This window comes from Dreissena polymorpha, chromosome 6 (assembly GCF_020536995.1).
Source record: "Dreissena polymorpha isolate Duluth1 chromosome 6, UMN_Dpol_1.0, whole genome shotgun sequence".
NCBI lineage: Eukaryota > Metazoa > Mollusca > Bivalvia > Myida > Dreissenidae > Dreissena > Dreissena polymorpha.
This window is the reverse complement of record NC_068360.1, coordinates 64912454-64932905: the sequence shown is the minus strand read 5'-3', so window position 1 is coordinate 64932905 and position 20452 is coordinate 64912454. Positions and strand designations below refer to the sequence as shown.

General features: G+C 35.5%; 1 pseudogene; it reads right to left on the bottom strand.

The window, feature by feature from the left end:
* Positions 1-483: 483 nt before the first annotated feature.
* The window catches only part of LOC127834217 (metalloreductase STEAP4-like), a 117142-nt pseudogene continuing 97173 nt past the window's right edge, over positions 484-20452 (bottom strand).

Genomic DNA, 20452 nt, shown 5'->3' with positions numbered 1-20452 from the left:
CCTCCAATGTTTTAGCATCTTGCATTTGACTTGCAAAAGATTTTCGTACAGTATTTTGGAGACAATGATTTAAAAATAAATAATCACTTTCGCAAATTATCGTCGCAAATGGTGACCCTTTTGTTAGGCAGCGAAACCTGTGATTTACATTCTAAACCCTTATTTGCGTGCTATTTTTTAAATTTGGAAACAAACCTCAACGTTTGCATATATAGAGGCTAATAAAAGTTCACACGATACACGGTAGTAATTTGTTTTATATTAATGTACGACAATCAGCTCGCGTGTTCCGTACGTTGGAACAAGTGTGTTTAACCGTTCGACAGTTTGTACAGGTCTTTAAGATGTTAACACTTCGTTGTAGAAGCATTGACAAAGTTCAAGTTAAAGAAAGTGTACGCAAATAAGACAAACGTTCTACCATAATTTTGCTTAATTTGTTGTAAAGGTAGTTTCATACAATTATTCTTGTAACATAATAGATTGTTCATTGTTTACACATGTCCTGTGTGTGTTTGTTTCGGAAGAATATCTTTTTAAAACAATACACACCTAAATATGCACACGGACTTTATCACCCAGTGGTCCAACTATTTTATAGTTGACATCTATACATATATAACTGAAGCACCGTTTTGTTTCCGTCTTTTAAAACCTTATTAAAATGGGCATTTGATTTTATTACAGTGTTGTCTCTTTTCTAGAACATTCCCATTAAAACCTAAGGAACGTTCAATACAAGGTCATCACTAGCACAATCACAATCCGAGCCCCCAATGTTCATCATCGGTATCCTGTCATCAGGACATGCGCACGCGTCCTGACACGACATCCGCTTTCCTGAGTTCATGTCAATAGCAACATAACCCTCGTGTTTTACGGGTCGAACGCAGTCCGCTTTGCATTTGTCCGCGTGTCTCTCCCAACCTTTGCGTAACTTCATCACGTATCGGTCAGCACACGGAAGAGAAAATAAAAGTTTAAGTAATAATGTTATCCACGGTAAAATTGAACACAGGAATGTGATAGATTTGTAAATGAGATGCGGCTTCGACAGCCATCCGGGTAGCCCCATGACAAGAACGTGTCCGACAGAAAGCAATAAAGCAGCGTGTCCCATCTTAGACTGCGCGAACCTCCACTCTCGCCAGTTTAACGTGTCCGTGACGGACGGAAACGTAGTGGCGCAGATAAAACAAAGTACCACGTAGGCTATAATGCCAACCAAGCAAGCCGCCTCTCCTTTCCAGTTCATCCACGTGCCCTGTTTAAACTGAAATGGCGCAGTGAGATTTGCAGGAACGGTGATTGCAGTGCTGTGGTACCAGGAGCTAAAGTACGTTGGAGACATGATGAGCACTGACATAATCACGTGTATTGATATTAGCGCGAAAGATATAAGACCTAGTTGCTTCCGATTCGTCAACCATTTGTCTAGCCACCGCGAGAAACGTATATGCTTCGTACCGTAGTAAATTTGAAAACGGTCGCAAAACTGCTGGCCAAGTATGTTACTGACAACGTCGTTATGCCTGACATGCAAATAGCTTTGTTCAGCACTTTGACGAAAAGTTGCTCCCATTGGTATTTGGACTCCGCAATATAGTAGATATAGATAAGGTATAAAAGCCATGCGTTGAAAAGGCCAACCGCAAAGCCAATCGGACCTCTCCATTCCGGGAAAAGCCTCAGTGGGTGTTTCTCGATTCTCCGAGAAGCAAACAGCCCTCCAAAGTCCACTGGTCGGAAGTTCATGTCCTTGGCAATATTTGCCACCACATCTCTCGCGCCTTCGCTGTTGCTCGCAATGAAGACCTGTTTACTGCTCGAGTTGTAGTCGTTCTCCATCGCATAGGCGGAAATGACGTTAAACGCCTTGACAACCTTGCAGCCTGGAAACATTTTCTGGACGAGTTCCGCGTTCGACGTGACGGTGCTTGGTCTGTCTTTATTGGAGACGTCAATCACAATCTTCCCTTCCAGTTTCTCGATGTGTTCTGTTAGAAGCTCCTTGACATTGTCGAAATGAACAGCAAGGAAAATGATTGATGTGCTTTTGATGCACTCTTCGACGGAAATCAGTTGAACATTGCACAGACACTGGTCAATGGCTGACATCGCTTTCTTTTCCGGTTTTCTGCTTCCCAATATGACGTCATATCCGGAAAAGAAGAGTCGTTTTGCTAGCGCTCTTGCGAAGTCCCCGGTTCCCAGTATACCAACGCGACGTCTTTGTTCCTTGCTCGACATCTCTGAAATTATTAATTAAAAATATAGAGTAATGATATGTATTGCACATTTACGAGTGAATAAATAAATAAATAAATGTAGCAAACAAATCTGTTCACACCTGCTTAGTCTGATTGCATAAAACACAAAATATCTTGTTGAGATGCCTTATTTTGACTGTATACCTCGTCAGCCATATTTGATACCAGGCCAAACAGACTACATTTCCCCTTCTGTTATATACTGGCCAGGGGCTACTATTAAGACTACGAATGGTAAATCATTTCTTCATGTGACTGAATTAATAATTCTGATTATTACATACCTCATTAGATTTGTTTTTATTAATATGTTTAGTTCAAGAATATTTATGCCGATAACATGTTTTAAACTATAATTTTACTGCTTATGCAAAGAAGTGTTTACGTTTTTATTCCCAGCAGTTAGCCTAAAACATGTCATGGTATTTATTAGTATGCATTCCCTTGAACATGAAAAATTCTCATTTTTAGTGGAATTCAATGTTCCCAATGAGGAGACCTATCGCTTGAAATCTAAGTCTCTCGACTCAAAACATGTTTAAGTTACGTCGAAAAAAATAAGAAAACAATACATTCAAGCGAAAACAGTTTGAAACCAACGCATTAGTTTCTACTATAGCATTTATATCGACACTTTTGTAATTGTTATGGCGTCATATTTATGACACCGAATATCACGCAAATAAACAACAGTGTATTGTCCGACAGCATGAAATAACATCTCTTGAATTGTCACTTTTATTTTTCTGTTTTGTTTTAACAATTATTTAATGATAATATGGTATACAGTATAATTCACTAAAAACATCTGTATTCTTTTATTTTGAACAATCAGTAATATAACGTACTTTATTCACTATATATGCGCACACAATATGCCTATGTGTGCAAACGAATAACTTTAAAGTACGTTTTGTCGAATGGATTTAAGATCCGCGTTTTTTGTGGTTTCTGTAACAGAATATTGAGAAAAGGAAAGAACGTTTACAGAAATATTTTCAGAATACAACGAAATTCAAAGGTCATATTAAACAGAAAATGTAATGCATTGGTAGTTAAGGTCGTAAGAAATTCATAGTTTGCATTTTGCTTTGGGCTTGTTTTACTTTAAGCAAATATCTTATACCAACGGCAAATGTCAGACGTAATTATCATCTAAACTGACTTTTTGTTTGATGTGTGAATCGTTGTCGATAAGAACTACTCGACAATTGTTTTCATAAAGACCAAAGCAGTCATCCTACAATTTCGCCTACATGAACAAGTTTCAAATCGATGTGTCGTTTAATTATTTATGTACATAATAAAAGGCCAAGGCTTCCAATATGAGTCTGACCAGTGACAAAAAAAAACGCTAAACATCTCTCGCAGGTCGATAAGCAGGTATTTGTCCAAGGAAAACACCACAAGGTCATGGATATTTCACCACATTATCGTATTCACATATTGTTGCTATGAAATTTAAATATTACAAACAATTATGTAAAAGATTTCAGACATATCACCATCAGTTATATAAGTAGGTAAGTGGTGTTATTTTTGCCCATGAGACTGTTGGTATAGCTTAAATGTATCTTAATGACAAAACGCGTAAGCAATTAGGCCTAGAATATTTAAATCGATTGAGAAACTGTAACGGAAACGGAAAATTTACAATCAATGCAGTTTTTTTAAACTAGTTATAGTTAAAACAGATTATAAAACGCTAAAAATGACATTCCTATATATTTTATCAATGTTCGGGCAAGTGATCATTCAACAAAATATCAAATGATCAAAGCCCACAAGATTATCTTCATCATTTACTAACAAGTTTAATGTTTAAAATACTAGTGTTTAATAATTATTTATAATGAGAATTATTGTTTAAAACGTATATTTTAAATAAAAAAATTTATCTTTTACAATAACAATAATAATAATAATAATAATAATTATTATTATTATTATTATTTGTATTATTATTATTATTATTTTAATTTTTTTTTGTGAATTTGTATTATTATTGTTTTTCTACATTATTATTTTTTTAATTTATTGATAAATTATATTTTTCATAATTTAATGTATGCAAGAAAAAATATTCCTAATGTATATCACTATTTACACGCATTATTTTTTAATAAGTAATCTAACATACCGGTAGATTCCATGTTTTCCAATTGTTCGAGCATTATTCGTATAACCGGCAATCCCACACAACTATTTATCTAGTGTTATATTAAGTACTTAATTTACACCTTGAGGTCTTCTGTATTTGACTTGTTGAGTATGGACTTATATACTCGCAATCAGACCACGATTTTATGGCAGAATGATTACTGGATGTTGAAAGGTATGTATCTAAAGTAACCATCGAAGTAACCATCGTCGTCATTGACACGTTTTGCTTTTTATTTGTTGAACCAATTTAATATTTATTTCGTAATTTTCTCCTTTTTGCGACAAATCTCCGTTTAAAATGTAAATCAATTACGTGTACATGTGATAGTAACAACACGTTTTGCTTCTCTGTTTCCGTGTGTGTGTTTCGGAATATATTTATCGCAATATTTTCCCATGTAGGCGCAGATGGAAATCGGTAGCATTGCCTAAGAATCGACTAATTACGCAGAAGACATCGCGTTAAAACATATGATCAAAATAGCATTAGCGTAAAAGAAATCTGAAATCGCAAACAAGCTGTTGTTGTGGCAATTTAGGATTCGACTTATTATACGACACGCTTTGTGAAAATATCACATTTAAGGGACGTGTTCACACAGATTTTCGTATTTAAAAACAAATCATTAAATGTGTTACTACCAAATATATCATATTAAAAAAAACATTAATTATAATAGCAAGGAAAAAGATAATGAAAAATAATTTGTAACCAAGACCCCAAAATCTAAGTTTATACTACTGCGTCATGCTGACTTAAAAAAAAATTGTCGATGAAAAGCGTGATAAACGCATTATTATTTAACAGATTTTGAATGATGTGTATCCAATATTTTATCCGTGTTTTGTTGTCAGGAGTGTTATTTCGATTGTTCAAACGCCATGTATACATTCCATTTGTAACTTAGGCAGTTTTTTTAAATCGACATTTTATTAAACCGTGAATAAGCCCCTTTAATATCAAATGGCATTCGAGCAACATATTGTACATGGTATCGAATAAAATAAATGCATCCGGATTGTAAACTGAATAATAGTATATTTATATTAAAACATGACACTTATTTGGCTATGGAGAAACCTTGTAAACACTCTAGAAGTCACAATGTTTGCCCAATCATCATGAAAGTTGGTCAAAACATTAGTTTTATTGATATCTCGGACGAGTTGGAAAATGGTCCAGATCGGTGAAAAAACATGGCCGCCAGTGGGCGAGGCATTTTTCTCTATATGTATATAGTGAAAACATGTGAACACTCTGGAAGTTACATTTTTTGCCCAATTTTCATGAAATTTGGTCAGAACATTTGTTTCCTTGATATGAGAGTAGAGTTCGAAAATGGTTCTGGTCAGTTCAATAACATTGCTGCCGGGGGGGGGGGGCAGTTTTCCTTATTTGGCTACAGAGAAACCTTGTAAACACTCTAGAAGTCACAATGTTTGCCCAATCATCATGAAAGTTGGTCAAAACATTGGTTTTATTGATATCTAGAACGAGTTCGAAAATGGTCCAGATCGGTGAAAAACATGGCCGCCAGTGGGCGAGGCATTTTTCTCTATATGTATATAGTGAAAACATGTGAACACTCACATTTTTGGCCCAATTTTCATGAAATTTGGTCAGAAAATTTGTTTCTTTGATATGAGAGTTGAGTTTGAAAATGGTTTCGGTCAGTTGAATAACATGACCGGCGGGGGGGGGCAGTTTTTTATAGCTTGTGAACACTCTAGAAGTCACATTTCTTGGTCATAATATTTATTTTTGTAAGCAAAGTTTGATGTTTGGTAAGAGGGATCAACTCAAAATATAGGCCACCAGGTCAAATCTTACAAAAACAAAATCACTCCATATGCCAGAGTTTTGGTTCAATTATGATGAAACTTGACCAGGATGTTTGTCTATATCTAAGTCAAGTTTGATGTTTGGTAAAGATTGAATGAACTGACTCCTCTCAGGTGAGCGAACTAGGGCCATCTTGGCCCTCTTGTCTTATGAATTTATTAATCACAAAAATACGTAAGAAAGCAATTTAAGACGTATAAATTAAAGTAATATCAAACGAGATAATTTATTGCTTTTATATTTTTTTACAAATGATTTTGCTCTACTTCAATAGCTGTTTGAAAATAAATGGATGCGTAAAAAAGTTTTGATTTAATTAATTATATATCATACAAACACGGAATTAATTTTGTTGTAGCATGTTTAAACGTGAGTTTACCTGTTTTAGCAAGACTTTACGAATATTTGAGCCTCGCTCTGCGAAAACTGGGCTTAATTCATGTGTGTTTTCCCAGATAAGCATATGCAGTCCGCACAGACTAATCATGAGCGACACTTCCGTCGTTTCAGATTTTTGTTTCGAAGAGACTTCATTTAAACAGAAAATCCATAAAGCGGAAAGTGTCGTTCAAGACAAGCCTGTGCGGACAGCACAGGCTTATCTGGGAAGACAAGTCACGCACATGCTTTAAGCCCAGTTTTTTCAGAACGAGGCTCAAATAACAATCCCCAATAACATCATTTTATTGCTGCGTCATTGGCTTTGGTCTTTGTTGTTGCTTGTGGTTTGAACGTTATTATTTGAATTTTCTTATAATGTCGCCTGTATTTTATCGTAACGGAATAGTTGTGAATATTTGTCTTTACAAACGTTTTAATAGCTATTTAACGTAAAATAAGCTACTATAAAAACGCTTGGATGATTTCGTAGCAATGTTAACATTAACATTTATGTGACTGCATTTGTAAGAACTATGGATGTGACCAAAGTTTAGATGAACATGAAACTGAAGATGTGCAAAGTGTTAATGGATGCAAATAAAGTGTCCCTTTGAATAAACATGTGCTGCGAGTATAGATGGTGCACATATGCACTTACGCGGCGTTGACGGTTAAAGATTAAATTACATGTACATGTATATGCAGAAATCGCATTCCCAAATAAACATTAACAACGAGCGATGCACTGAAGATTTATTCTGATGTGTGCGCCGATAATCAAAGCTTGCTCAAGTCAATACATTTGTGTTTATATCTATATCCGCCATCTGTGCAGTTGTGATGTGTGAAAGTAGACAGCCGCAATGATAATTTAATGGGTTGTAGTAACAATTAATCGATTGAAAAACTGTAACCGAAACGGAAACTTACAATCTGGTAAGTACTTAATAGCAAATAAAACTTATCTGCTTTCCTTTTATGCCTCATTACTACCACCCATTAAATTACCATATTGCGGTTGTCTATTTGCACATATTACAACTGCACAGATGGCGGGTATAGATATAAACACAACTATATTGAATTGGCGTCATCTCTGTTATATTGACTTAAAGAGACCTTCACACTTTTTGATTAATTGACAAAATATGAAAAAAACTTTTTTTAGATCTGTACATTTTTGTTGTATTAATGTTGTGTTTTATTACAAGAACACAGTAAAACTGAATATTTACCATGCTCTAAAATATGCATTATGGCGATTCAAAACCCGGAAAATTATAAAGTGATACAAACGCAACACGATTGTATAATTTGGAAAGTTCTGCTGTTATCTTTATATTTTGTGACATTCCGATGATTGTTTTTATAAAGTATAAAATACTAATGGTAATATGTCAGTGCGGATGGCCGAGTGGTTTAAGCGCTAGTCTTTTACTGGATGGGTCCTATGAAGTTTCATGATCCTAGGCATAGGCCTTCCTGAGTTATCATCTGGAAACCATTTTTCTAAGTTGAAACACCGTGACATTGACCTTTGACCTAGTGACCTGAAAATCAATAGGGGTCATCTGCGAGTCATGATCAATGTACCTATGAAGTTTCATCATCCTAGGCATAAGCGTTCTTGAGTAAAACAATTTTACTATTTTGGGTCACCTCAATGTACCTATGAAGTTTCATGATCCTAGGCTGAGCGTTCTTGAGTTATCATCCGGAAACCATTTTTCTAAGTTGAGTCACCGTGACGTCACCGTGACCTTGACCTTTGACCTAGTGACCTAAAAATCAATAGGGGTCATCTGCAAGTCATGATCAATGTACCTATGAAGTTTTATGATCCTAAGCATAAGCATTCTTGAGTTATAATCCGGAAACCATTTTACTATTTCGGGTCACCTTGACCTTGACCTTTGACCTAGTGACCTGAAAATCAATAGGGGTCATCTGCAAGTCATGATCAATGTACCTACGAAGTTTCATAATCCTAGGCGTACGCGTTCTTGAGTTATCATCCGGAAACCATTTTACTATTTCGGGTCACCGTGACCTTGACCTTTGACCTAGTGACCTCAAAATCAATAGGGGTCATCTGCGAGTCATGATCAATGTACCTATGAAGTTTCATGATCCTAGGCCTAAGCGTTCTTGACTTATCATTCGGAAACCATCTGGTGGACAGACATAAGGGCCGACATGAGCAAAACAATATTGGACAAAAATCGTGACTTCTAGAGTGTTTACAAGGTTTCTCTAAAGCCAAATAGGGAAAACTGCCACTATATACATATAGAGAAAAATGCCCCGCCCACTGGCGGCCATGTTTTTTCACCGATCTGGACCATTTTCGAACTCGTCCGAGATATCAATTGAATCAATGTTTTGACCACCTTTCATGATGATTGGGCAAAAATTGTGACTGCTACAGTGTTTACATGGTTTCTCTATAGCCAAATAAGGAAAACTGCCCCGCCTACTGGCGGCCATGTTTTTCAACAGACCGGAACCACATTTAAACTTAATCAAGATATCAATAAGAAAAACATTTTGACAAAGTAACATGAAGATTGAACATAAAATGTGACTTCTACAGTGTTTACAAGGGTTTTCTTTCTTTTTTTACCTAGTGACCTAGTTTTTTACCCGGCACAACCCAGTTTCGAACTCGGCCGAGATTTTATTTGGGCAAAGCTTCTGACCAAGTTTCATGAAGATGGGACAACAAATGTGGCCTCTAGAGTGTTTACGAGCAAATGTTAACGGACGGACGGACGTACGACGGACAAAGACCGGTCAGAAAAGCTCACTTTAGCAATCAGGTGAGCTAAAAATTTGAAACAGTAACTAATAAATTGGATTATATATTTTGCCCATTTATGTACCCAAAACCTCATTTACTCATCGATGTTCAAAGGAATGTTTTCGAACATAAACAACGCGACTTTTTATTAATTAAGTATATACATTAATTAACTCATACTTGAAACGAACATCTAAGGTGTCACAAAATTGAATTAAATTCGTCCGTGCGCCAAGCAACGTACGTGTCGCTGAAGTAGGGCATATTACACAAACTGCAAAACAAGCCCGTCTTATTTAATTAGATTTAGTTGTGAAATCAATTTGATAAGATAAATAGTTGGATTCGTCCTTTTCGCATACGTTTATTTAAAAAAGGCATAGATAATTTTGTAATCACTAGTGCGGAGAGCTCGAGTCACAGGTACTTGAATTTTTTTGTTTGGTCCATATATAAGAGAAAAGGTATCCAACAATGATTTCACGGGTCTATTGAATTACACTATGCAACAGCATGTAAGATCAAACAATGCACACATATGTCGTTGTGGTTGCCAGCAGGAAGCGTCCATCTATGACTAAACTCCGTTTATTTGATGAAAACTCACCAAGTATGTCCAAAACAGCTAAAAGTTTCACATATATGACCCCAAAATCGAAGTGTGTTATTCTCGACGTCAAAACGTCAGTTATGACGGAAAGCGATTTTCGGTCGATTCATCGTTGGATACCTTTTCTCTTATTATATATATATATAAGGACCAAAACATTTGTTCAAGTACCTGTGACTCGAGATATCAATTGCCTCTGTTAAGAATCGTGTGGAAACTTCGGTCGATGTCTCATCATATAAAGCATAAATAGTTATTATTAATTACACATGAGATGCACTCTGTGAAATCCAGGCATAATGCTTGCGTGCAAAGCGTCATCACAGTTTATTCTGAGCATAACGCACAGGCTAATCAGGGACGATACTTACCGCTGGTATGGATTTTTCGTTCAAAGCAAGTCGCTTCTGAACGCAACTCCTGTCTAGGCTGAAAGTGTTGTCCCTGATTAGCCTGTGTGAACATCATAGGCTAATCTTTGACGAAAATTTACGCACATGAACACAGCCCAGTTTGGATCATATGCTATTGTTAATATGATCGATCTATATCGATTAATATACCATTCTTATTGGTTATAGTTCGTTAAAGGTTTTTACAAGGAACGAACAACAGCAAAACATTACATCAAATAACATAATCGTAAACGACTTTGCAATACCAAGAGTGGTTTGCAATTTCTAAATTATTTTTTATTGTGCAAACGTGCAAGGATGGACCCTTATGCGGGTAAGTATATTGAGTCATTTTAGAAATAGAAATATGAGTCATTATTATGATAATTTTAAGTTATCTATAATTTTATTTCACGGGCAATACACTTTTTTGATGCGGCGTTTTCTTCTGACACTTTAAGTGTATAAATATATTTTACAATCCAAGATCCGTGTGTCAAGGAATGCGCAGTGAAGGCAGTGCAGGTAGTTCAGAGCACGTGCCGCTTCACAAAACAAACAGTATGTGCATGAGTACATTAATTTTATTTTAAGAGACGCTGCGTTGTTGTCAATAAATTTCATTGTTGTTTATGATGAACATGAATTAATTTTCTAAGTAAAACTGCAATAAAAAGACAATGTTTGCAAGCAAACCAATACATCAAAACCAGGAAATCACTGTCAACTGACTGATACACAATGATAAATCAAAACTCATAGTTTAACGGTAGTTTTATGTTGAACGCGTATTTTATGTTCATATTTAGCGTGTACAACAACGACGTTTTTAAGTACATGGATCCGTTTAAAATTATAATCCAGGGAATATAGCTATGGGATGCAACTACAGGTAAAAGGTTAAGTGATGAACATGTTAACGAACATTATCCGGTTAACCTATTACTGTAATCGGTTAATTAACCGGTTAAATGAAATAAAAGACTACAAACGTTGAAGTATATATGCAAAAAGGTCATATGTACATGTACTCTCTCTCTCTCTCTTAAAACGAAACTATACAATGACCGCTTATATTGGTTATTTTCGAAATATAACTCTATACTTATTAACAAAGTTAATTTTATAGATTTGCAAATGTGTATTGTATTGTGTATGTAATTATGCAAAAGCATATGTATAAGAAATAACAATTGAAATTATCATATTCCTTTATTTGTGTATGGTCGCATATGATGGTGTCGTATCGATTAGAAAAAGGTTGCAGACATTGTGTTTCTTTGTTAATTCTGTTTCTATTTTCGTACGGTCGAAATTTTCTTACTGCTAGAATGTTGTTTTTTCAGGTCGACGAAAGTTTGTCGAGCTGGCACAGTAAAACCATGTCGATCATTCCATGTTAAATAATATTTTTGTATAATAGTGTTTATAGCTTAAGGCCATTCCGTTTAGTTATTTTGTTAACCGTCCGCGAGCGGCTAGATGTTGTGCTCTGTCAGTCTAAAAAACAGCATTTGGTAACAGCTTAAATCTATGATGTAAAGACTTATAATTAAACGGATTATTAATATTTATTTATGATACCTTATCAAACTTACTTATATTCTTTTCTGCTATTAATAATTGTGTTATTTAGTTTTCGTTTAACCTACCTGTTTAAAGTTTCGTGTTGCATTTGTATACTCTATTTATCAAAATAATCGTCTTATAAGTAGGTAAAACTATGTTTCATGAGCTTTCCTGTTATAAAAGTACGACAAGTATTATGTCGTATTCATAATAATTGTCACACTGTTATTACAGAAAAGCACATTAAATCAATAATATTATCGAGTGTTTAATCAAGTCTTACATAAATAAGTTGTTTCTCGTTCACCATGGTGTACGATTTAATGTGAAACAAACATTAACTGGGGATCTCGCTTAATAATTGACAAACGCATACGTCACCTTTGGGTTTACCGATAGACACAGTAAAACATTTCATCCAGATCTGATGGACAAGTTTTGTTTGTTTGTTTAAATCCCTGATATTTTCTTTATAACTAAACGTTTATGGATAACAGTAACCGTCCACAATTAAAATAAACAACGTTCTTTAAATCATACAACATAGAAATAATATTTTAATCTACTATCACCAGGCTGCGTGTAATTGCGGTAAAACTATGAAAAAGCCTTGTTCGTAACAAGTTATATCTCTTCGCTCAGGTTGTAAAATTAAAAGTTTGATCCGCGCTCTGTGAAAAGGTGGCTTAATGCATGTGCGTTAAGTGTCGTTCCTGATTGGTCTGTGCAGTCCGCACAGGCTAATCAGGGACGACACTTTCCACTTAAATGATAAAGAGTTTTCCGAGAGCACGGCTCAGTTTGATGTTCTACCTTTAGAAGTACGAACATTCACATGCAATCAGTAAAATTGATAAGTACAAAATATTCACAATTGAAAGCCGTAAGAGAAGTTTTACAGTCCGTGTTTTCAAGACAAATGAGATCTATTTAAATACACCGGATGTCTTAATTTAGCGTGGATGTCTGCGCTGGTGATGAGTACGACATATCATATTGTAGTGTGACCAGTACATTTACAATAACCTTGGTCACCGTACACTTACTCCACCATGCTATGAATGAACATAATTTTACATTTTCTTTTCGTTTCTTTAGATCTATTTTTTAACCATTTGAGTCGTGTTCTGAGAAAACTGGGCATAATGCATGTGCGTAAAGTGTCGTCCTAGATGAGCCTGTGCAGTCCGCACAGGCTAAACAGGGACGACACTTTTCGCTTTTATAACATTTTTCGTTTAAATTAAGTCTCTTCATGGCAAAAATCCAGTTTATGCGGACGTGTCGTCCCTGATTAGCCTGTGTGGACTGCACAGGCTAATCTGGGACGACACTTTACGCACATGCATTATGCCCAGTTCTCTCAAAACACGATTCATTTATATGTTTCATTCGACAATCTGCGTTCGCTATAGGTAAAACTTGAAGGCACTTTACATGGGGTCATACAAAGAAAATGTGCCACTACAGAATTGCATATTGGTAAATAAATAATTATAAAACAGTATGAAATATGCATTTAAGATGTAGTTTAGTGCAATCAGCACATCCAGGGATAACAATCAAAAGCTAACATTAGAATGTATAAAAAGAATGTCCGCCATTACCAAATTTCTCTTTAAAAAAAGCTAATATTTCCATTATTTACCAATGGAGTTTAGATCACTATGTCCGCAAACTGAATTTTTCCAACTGTGCACCTTATAACTATACTTTATACCTCAATAAGCATACTATACAGATGTGAAAACAACATACACATTAATAATATGTTTTATAAGGCAAATCACCATCCATTATTCTGCAAATAATGACGTACGTAGACTATTTGATTCATCACGAACTTATCGAAAATGATATTTCCACTGTTTACCTTTTTGAGTATCAATATTTCCTTATCACTATGCTTTTTATATCAATACAGAAGTGTATAAAACATACACTTTAAACCCTTACCAATTATACAGTTTTCCTTAAGCAATTGATCGATCACCAGCTGTCAATCAAATTGACGGCTCAACCAATCAGATTCCGTTTATTGCCGTCACATGGTCCGACAAATCAGGAGTGTCGGAGTAACCGAGTAAGCGTTGTATGTAAACAAAGATAAGTGACCGAGGCGATCGCTTATTTTGGCGACTGGTCAATTGACCAGTCGCCAAATACGAGATCGCTCCGCCCACTAATTTGTGTTTTCATAAAACGCTTTATCCATTACTCCGACAGTCTTTGTTTGTCGGACCATGTGGCCGCAATAAACGAAATCTGATTGATTATTTCGTGAGTTTGATTGACAGCTGGCGACTGGTCAATTGAATCACCAATATATTTTCATTGTATTACCTAGGTAGACATAGAGAATAATAGGTTAATGTTGATTATAGATCAGGTTTATCATGCAAGGCTTTGAAAACAAAAAGCACGAGCCTTGGCGAGGGCATTTTCGTTTTCGTGCCGAGCATGATAAACCTGATCTATAATCAACACTAATCTATTATTCTATTTATCCCACTTTATATTTTGTAAACCTTTTTGTTTAAACAAAATAAGTTTGACTGGATAATTTCGCTGGATTTATGACGTCATTTCGTCGAAATATTAAAGTCATTTCCTGCCGTTGATTATAGATGATATTTAATCAACGGGGCTTTAATCAACCGAATTCGCTGTAAAAGTGGGATAAAATACAATCATTTGATTCACCAAGAACGTATCCTAAATGTTCGTGCGTCATCGTGACACATTCATGAAGATGACGGGGCGTTACAAACAAATCAAACACAACTGACGAAAATCAACATTGAAAGCACTGTTGCACATAAAAGTTTTGGGCGTTATGTAGGATTTTTTTAAATTCAGATTGCAATTAAACAAAACCGTTCCGCGATACAATTTACCGTTTGAATATATCGATTTATTAGCCACCAGCGCACAATAATATTTTATACGCTGACTCTATATTTTAAGTCTAAGTATATCCGTGACCGATAGCACTTATTAACACCACCAATTAACAAAATTATTGTGTCCCTAACCAATAACACAATTTTAGCCCCGCCAACATATGTGATTACCATGCTTCATTGCAGTTTTCAATAATTCGTAATTCATCCCACTTGAAACATTTTTTTTTCGTAGAAATTTCGTAAACGAGCGGGCCTGAAAAGCCCAAAGTCGCTCACCTGAGATAAAAAGGAAGTGACCTGCTCAGTGCAGGCCAAGATATCATAAGAACAAATGTTTTGACAAAGTTTCGTGAAGAGTGAACTAAAAATGTACCTGTTAGAATGCTAACAAGGTTTTACTATAACCATATAAGGATACATTCCCAGACCCCTGGCGGCCATGTTTTTCAACAGACCGGAACTATTTTCGAAATGATCCAAGATATCATTAAAACAAATGTTGTGACCAAATGTCATGACGATTGGACAATAAATGCGACAAGTTGAGTGTTAACAAGTTTTTACTATAGGCTATGGAAAGAAAAATGCTCCGCCCCGTTGCGGCCATGTGTTCAACCAACCGAAACCATTTTCGAATTCCTCAAAGATATCATTGAGGCGAATCTTCTGACAAAGATTCATTAAGATCAGATAATAAATGTGGCCTCTAGAGTGTTAACAATGTTTTACTATTGTAATATATAGCTCTATAATGAAAAATGCCCTGCCCCCTAACGGTTAGTTTTTTCAACAAACCAAAACCATTTTCGAGCTCCTCCAATATATCATTGAGACGAATCTTCTGACCAGGTTTCATGAAGATATGAAATACATGTGGCCTTTAGAGCGCTAACAAGGTTTAACTATAGGCTTATAAATAGCCATTAAGGAAAAATACCCCGCCCCATAGTGGCCATGTTTTTCATCAGACCAGAATCATTTTCGAACTTATCCAAGATGTCATTAAGACGTGTGTTCTGACCAAGTATTATGAAGATCGGACCATAAATTTGGCCTCTAGGGTGTTAATGAGGTTTTACTAAAGTCATATAAGGGAAAATGCCCCTCCCAATGGCGGCCAGGGTTTTCAACCAACCGGAATCATTTTCGAACTCGTCCAAGATATCTGTGGAACAAATCTTCTGACCAAATTTCTTAAAGATCGCACAATAAATGTGGCCTCTAGAGTGTTAACTATATAAGGAGAAATGCACAGCCCCTGGTGGCCATATTTTCAAGCAATTATGAATATTTTCAAACTCGTCCAAGATATCTTTAAGGCGAATCTTCTGACCAAATTTTATGAAGATCGCACAATAAATGTGGCCTCTAAAGTGTTAACAAAGCAAATGTTGACGCCGTACGACACACGACGCACTACGCATGAAGCACGACGGACGACGGGCTAACCATGAGCATGTTGTGATCAGGTGCACGCCAGGAAACCCGATACCTTGTGAGCAGCATAATACAATCCAAGCAGCTTTGTATATTTTAGCGTGAACATACATGGGGTAAGTAAATTGGAAAAATTAAAAAATTTCAAAGTCAAATTTCAAACAACTGTCTATTAGCATTGATAACAAAGGTATTGGCCTACATGTAGAAAAAAATCCTGACAAATTTTCTTAAAAATGAGAGAAATGTGGCTCCCTGAAGTAGAAGATCGGGCAAAATGGGCCATATTCAGACATTTAGGGGAGAAAAACTGCTATAATTTGCAAGCCACTACAATAATTAAAGGATTTATACAAACTTACACATGTCTAACATAACCTCTCAGCAGGCTTTCTCCAGAAAACTATTTTTTGTCGAGAAATTTGCGTTTTTAATGACCATGTTGGGAAAACATGGATACAATATGGAGAAGAATAGGAAACCTTATGTGAGCAGCAACTTTAGAGGTTATGTCAGACATGAGTAAGCTTGTATAAAGCCTTTAATTATTGTACCTTTGTTATCAATGTTAATACACAGTTGTTTGAAATTGGACTTTGATTTTTTTTTTAATTTTTAAATTTTAATTAATTGCAGATTTTTATTGTGTGACATAAACCGGTCTGTATCTATACAATGGCCTTCGAAGTGTTTTACGTAAGGAATATACTACAGTACAAAAGTACATACAAACTAGCGTTAATTGGGCAATGTATGGACTTTGACATTCAAAACAGTTAACTGAACTTGAACGTAATGGAAAATAATTAGTTATGAGTATACGTGACACATCGTCTGATCATTGGTATTTATTATCTGAAGATAAATAAAATTACGCCCAGGCGATACAAAAAAAAGTTGTGCGTGAAAATCGCCGACTTTTGACCATGAAATATGTCATTGAACTGTGGCCGCGGAGCCTGAGCGTTGTGAAGCCTCGTCGCCCATTAACGAAACAAAACGTAAAGAGAATAAATATCAGCATTTATACACACATTTATCCAGACATTGAACAGTTACTATGCAGAAACGAATCAGGACGGACCGAACAAACCTTGACCCCGACGTTTGACGGAAGGACGGAGCCATTATTATATATCCGCATTCGGGCTTATAAATGATTACAGCGAAGTATTTTTTATATAGAATTCTCGCCATTTTTTTCGAAATTACAAATGTATTTCACTCATATTATGATTAACTAACAGTTCAGCAACTCAATTATGTCCTGGTTCCGATTGTTTACCAGTATAATGTGCACATCCTTCCGAAATAAATTGACAACTGATCTCCTTATATCAGACTCAGGATCAAAATGGACTTGAACATTATTTCTAGAAAATTTCCACAAAATTCACATACGTTGTCCAGGGAAATAACAACGTAACTAGCCGACACGTATCTTGAAAGTGTTCATGATGTTTTTTTATGTAAAGTATAACTGCTTAACGAAACTCTAAACTTAAAGTACACTTATCTGAAACCAAAATGATAGTGTCACTAAAACTTAAGTAATCAGAAATATAAACCTGTGATATTTGGTATTGTTAATTAATAATCGATATGAAATTTCTATATTTAATACAAAAAGAAAGGCCTCATGCACAAATATCCCAACGTGACATCACCGTGCCCGTATTCACCCACCGATTATAAAACTTAAGTCTAAATATATATATGAGCCTTGTACTGAGAAAAATCGGCTTAATGCATGTGCGTACAGTGCCATCCCAGTTTAGCCTGTGCAGTCCGCACAGGCTTATCAGGGACGACACTTTCCGCCTACACTTGATTTTCGGTAAGGAGGGACTTCCTTGAAACTAAAAATACCATAAAAACGGAAAGAGTCGTTCCTGATTAGCCTGTGTGGACTGCACAGGCTAATCTGGGACGTTACTTTACGCACATGCATTAAGCCCAGTTTTCTCACAACAAGGCTCATATATATATATATATATATATATTTTACAACTTGTATGTACTATAACTACTTGATATTCCAGTCTAGCATAGAATTTTACAACTGTTATTATATAATTCTTCATTAAAAACAATGTGTTATTGCAATAAGCACCATGTCATGCACGTATATATTAGAAATAAGAGGTCTTATGCAATATAAGACCACATCTATTTTGAAATAAGAAGAAAGGTATGAGTATGGTATTCGTAAACATATACAAAACAATCTGATGCAATTTTCTCAATCAAATTTTGATTCCAGTCATTCTCGTTAATTGCATGCAATTTTTGAACCGTTTAATGCGATTACAATGGTTGACTTCAGCACGCACACCAGTTAACGGTAAATGTATATTCTATTGTTGTTGACAAGCATTACACAAGAGGGCACGGTATGTCAATATTTTTCAAAAATAAAATTTTTCAAATATGCTTAGCATAAGATTTAACTTTCGGCATTACTGATCTCGTTTCAATTTTATACATATCATCGAAATATTACATTTTATCCTACACCACGGCCGTTTTTCGCAGGCGCCACCTCTTTTTTTGCGATGCATCAATACATGAGCAAATGATACTCCCGAGATGGCGCGAAGGACCGGATATTTTAAAATTTCCCGGATAATTCTACACGGTGAGCTTTTTTATATGTGTTTTAAACATGTTTCGCATTATTTTAAAATTCGGGCAATGAAGAGCGATTTGGCGACGATTGATTCATCAACAAATCTTATCAACAGAAATATATAATAACAACCCATTCGGAAACGTGATGACCTTAATAAGTTGTGGCATGGTGAATTTTTTAAAAGAACATATATTTATTTTGCCTGTGTTGCGACCAAAGTCTACCGTTGAAATCGCTAACGACACCAAACCATTGCTTCGAACATGTACACGTCCAAACATGCTCAAATATTGGCTTCTTGTCGATCAAATAGATACATTTGCATTCTTCCAAACGAAATGGAGCTCAATGTAAATAAAAAGCTTCAAACCACACCAGCGGCAAGGTTCACGTGAAACACATCGTCAATGGCGTTAAACATACGAAATAAAAATATTACATTTACGTTTTAAGCTCCATTTAGTCCATTTATTTATTTATCATTAATATTATTATATGAACAGATCGGAAAATAAATAAAGTGGTTTATTTTTCTTGTCCCATTTGTTCACATGGGTGTTTAATATCTTACTAAACACCTAGACTTGTATAAATGAAATATTCAAGTGATATACTGATGTGAAAAGGAAGGTCTTAGTTGAAGAGATATTGTATGCAGTGGTTCGTGTGTCTATTACCTTATGTTTGTATACAGAAAGGCTAATAACACTCAGCAGTAGATCACGGCCGTTAATCACGGGCACCACCTCTTTTTTGCAATTCATAAATAAATGAGCCATGGCTACTCCCGAGGTGGCGCTAAGGACCGGATGTTTTAAATTTTCACGGGTTATTGTTCAGGGTGAGTAGGTTTTATATATTTCTCTAACATATATCGCATTATTTCTAAAATCGGGCAATGTAGTGCGATCCAGCGAAGATTTTTCAACCACAAATGTACAGAAACATACAATCACAACTCTTTTGGAAATGATAGGACCTTTATAAGTTGCCGCTTGGTGGAGTTTTAGAAAGCAAATCGATTTATTGTGCTTATGTGATGAGCAAATTTCCACTCGATAAATTCGGGAACGGCATCAAACAATTGCATTCAACATAATCAAGTTGCTGCATGTACAAACACGTTTACTTCTTGCAGATCTAATAGATAAGTTTGTGTTTTTCCAAAAGAGATTGAGCCAATGCCAATGAAGTGGCGCAAAGGACATGAGGTGGCGCAAAATCACGATATATGAATCATCATTTGACTTACATTTGATAGATAATGTTCCTTTTCCATCTTTCATTTTATTTTCACCGTAAATTATTAAACCCAAAACTACACACATCATATACACATTCTATATAAAAAAGATCGAAATATGTACATATATAAGTAACCAACTCAAATAAAAAGTCAATAACCTGAAAACAAACATATCGTATCATATAAACCCTAAATATGTC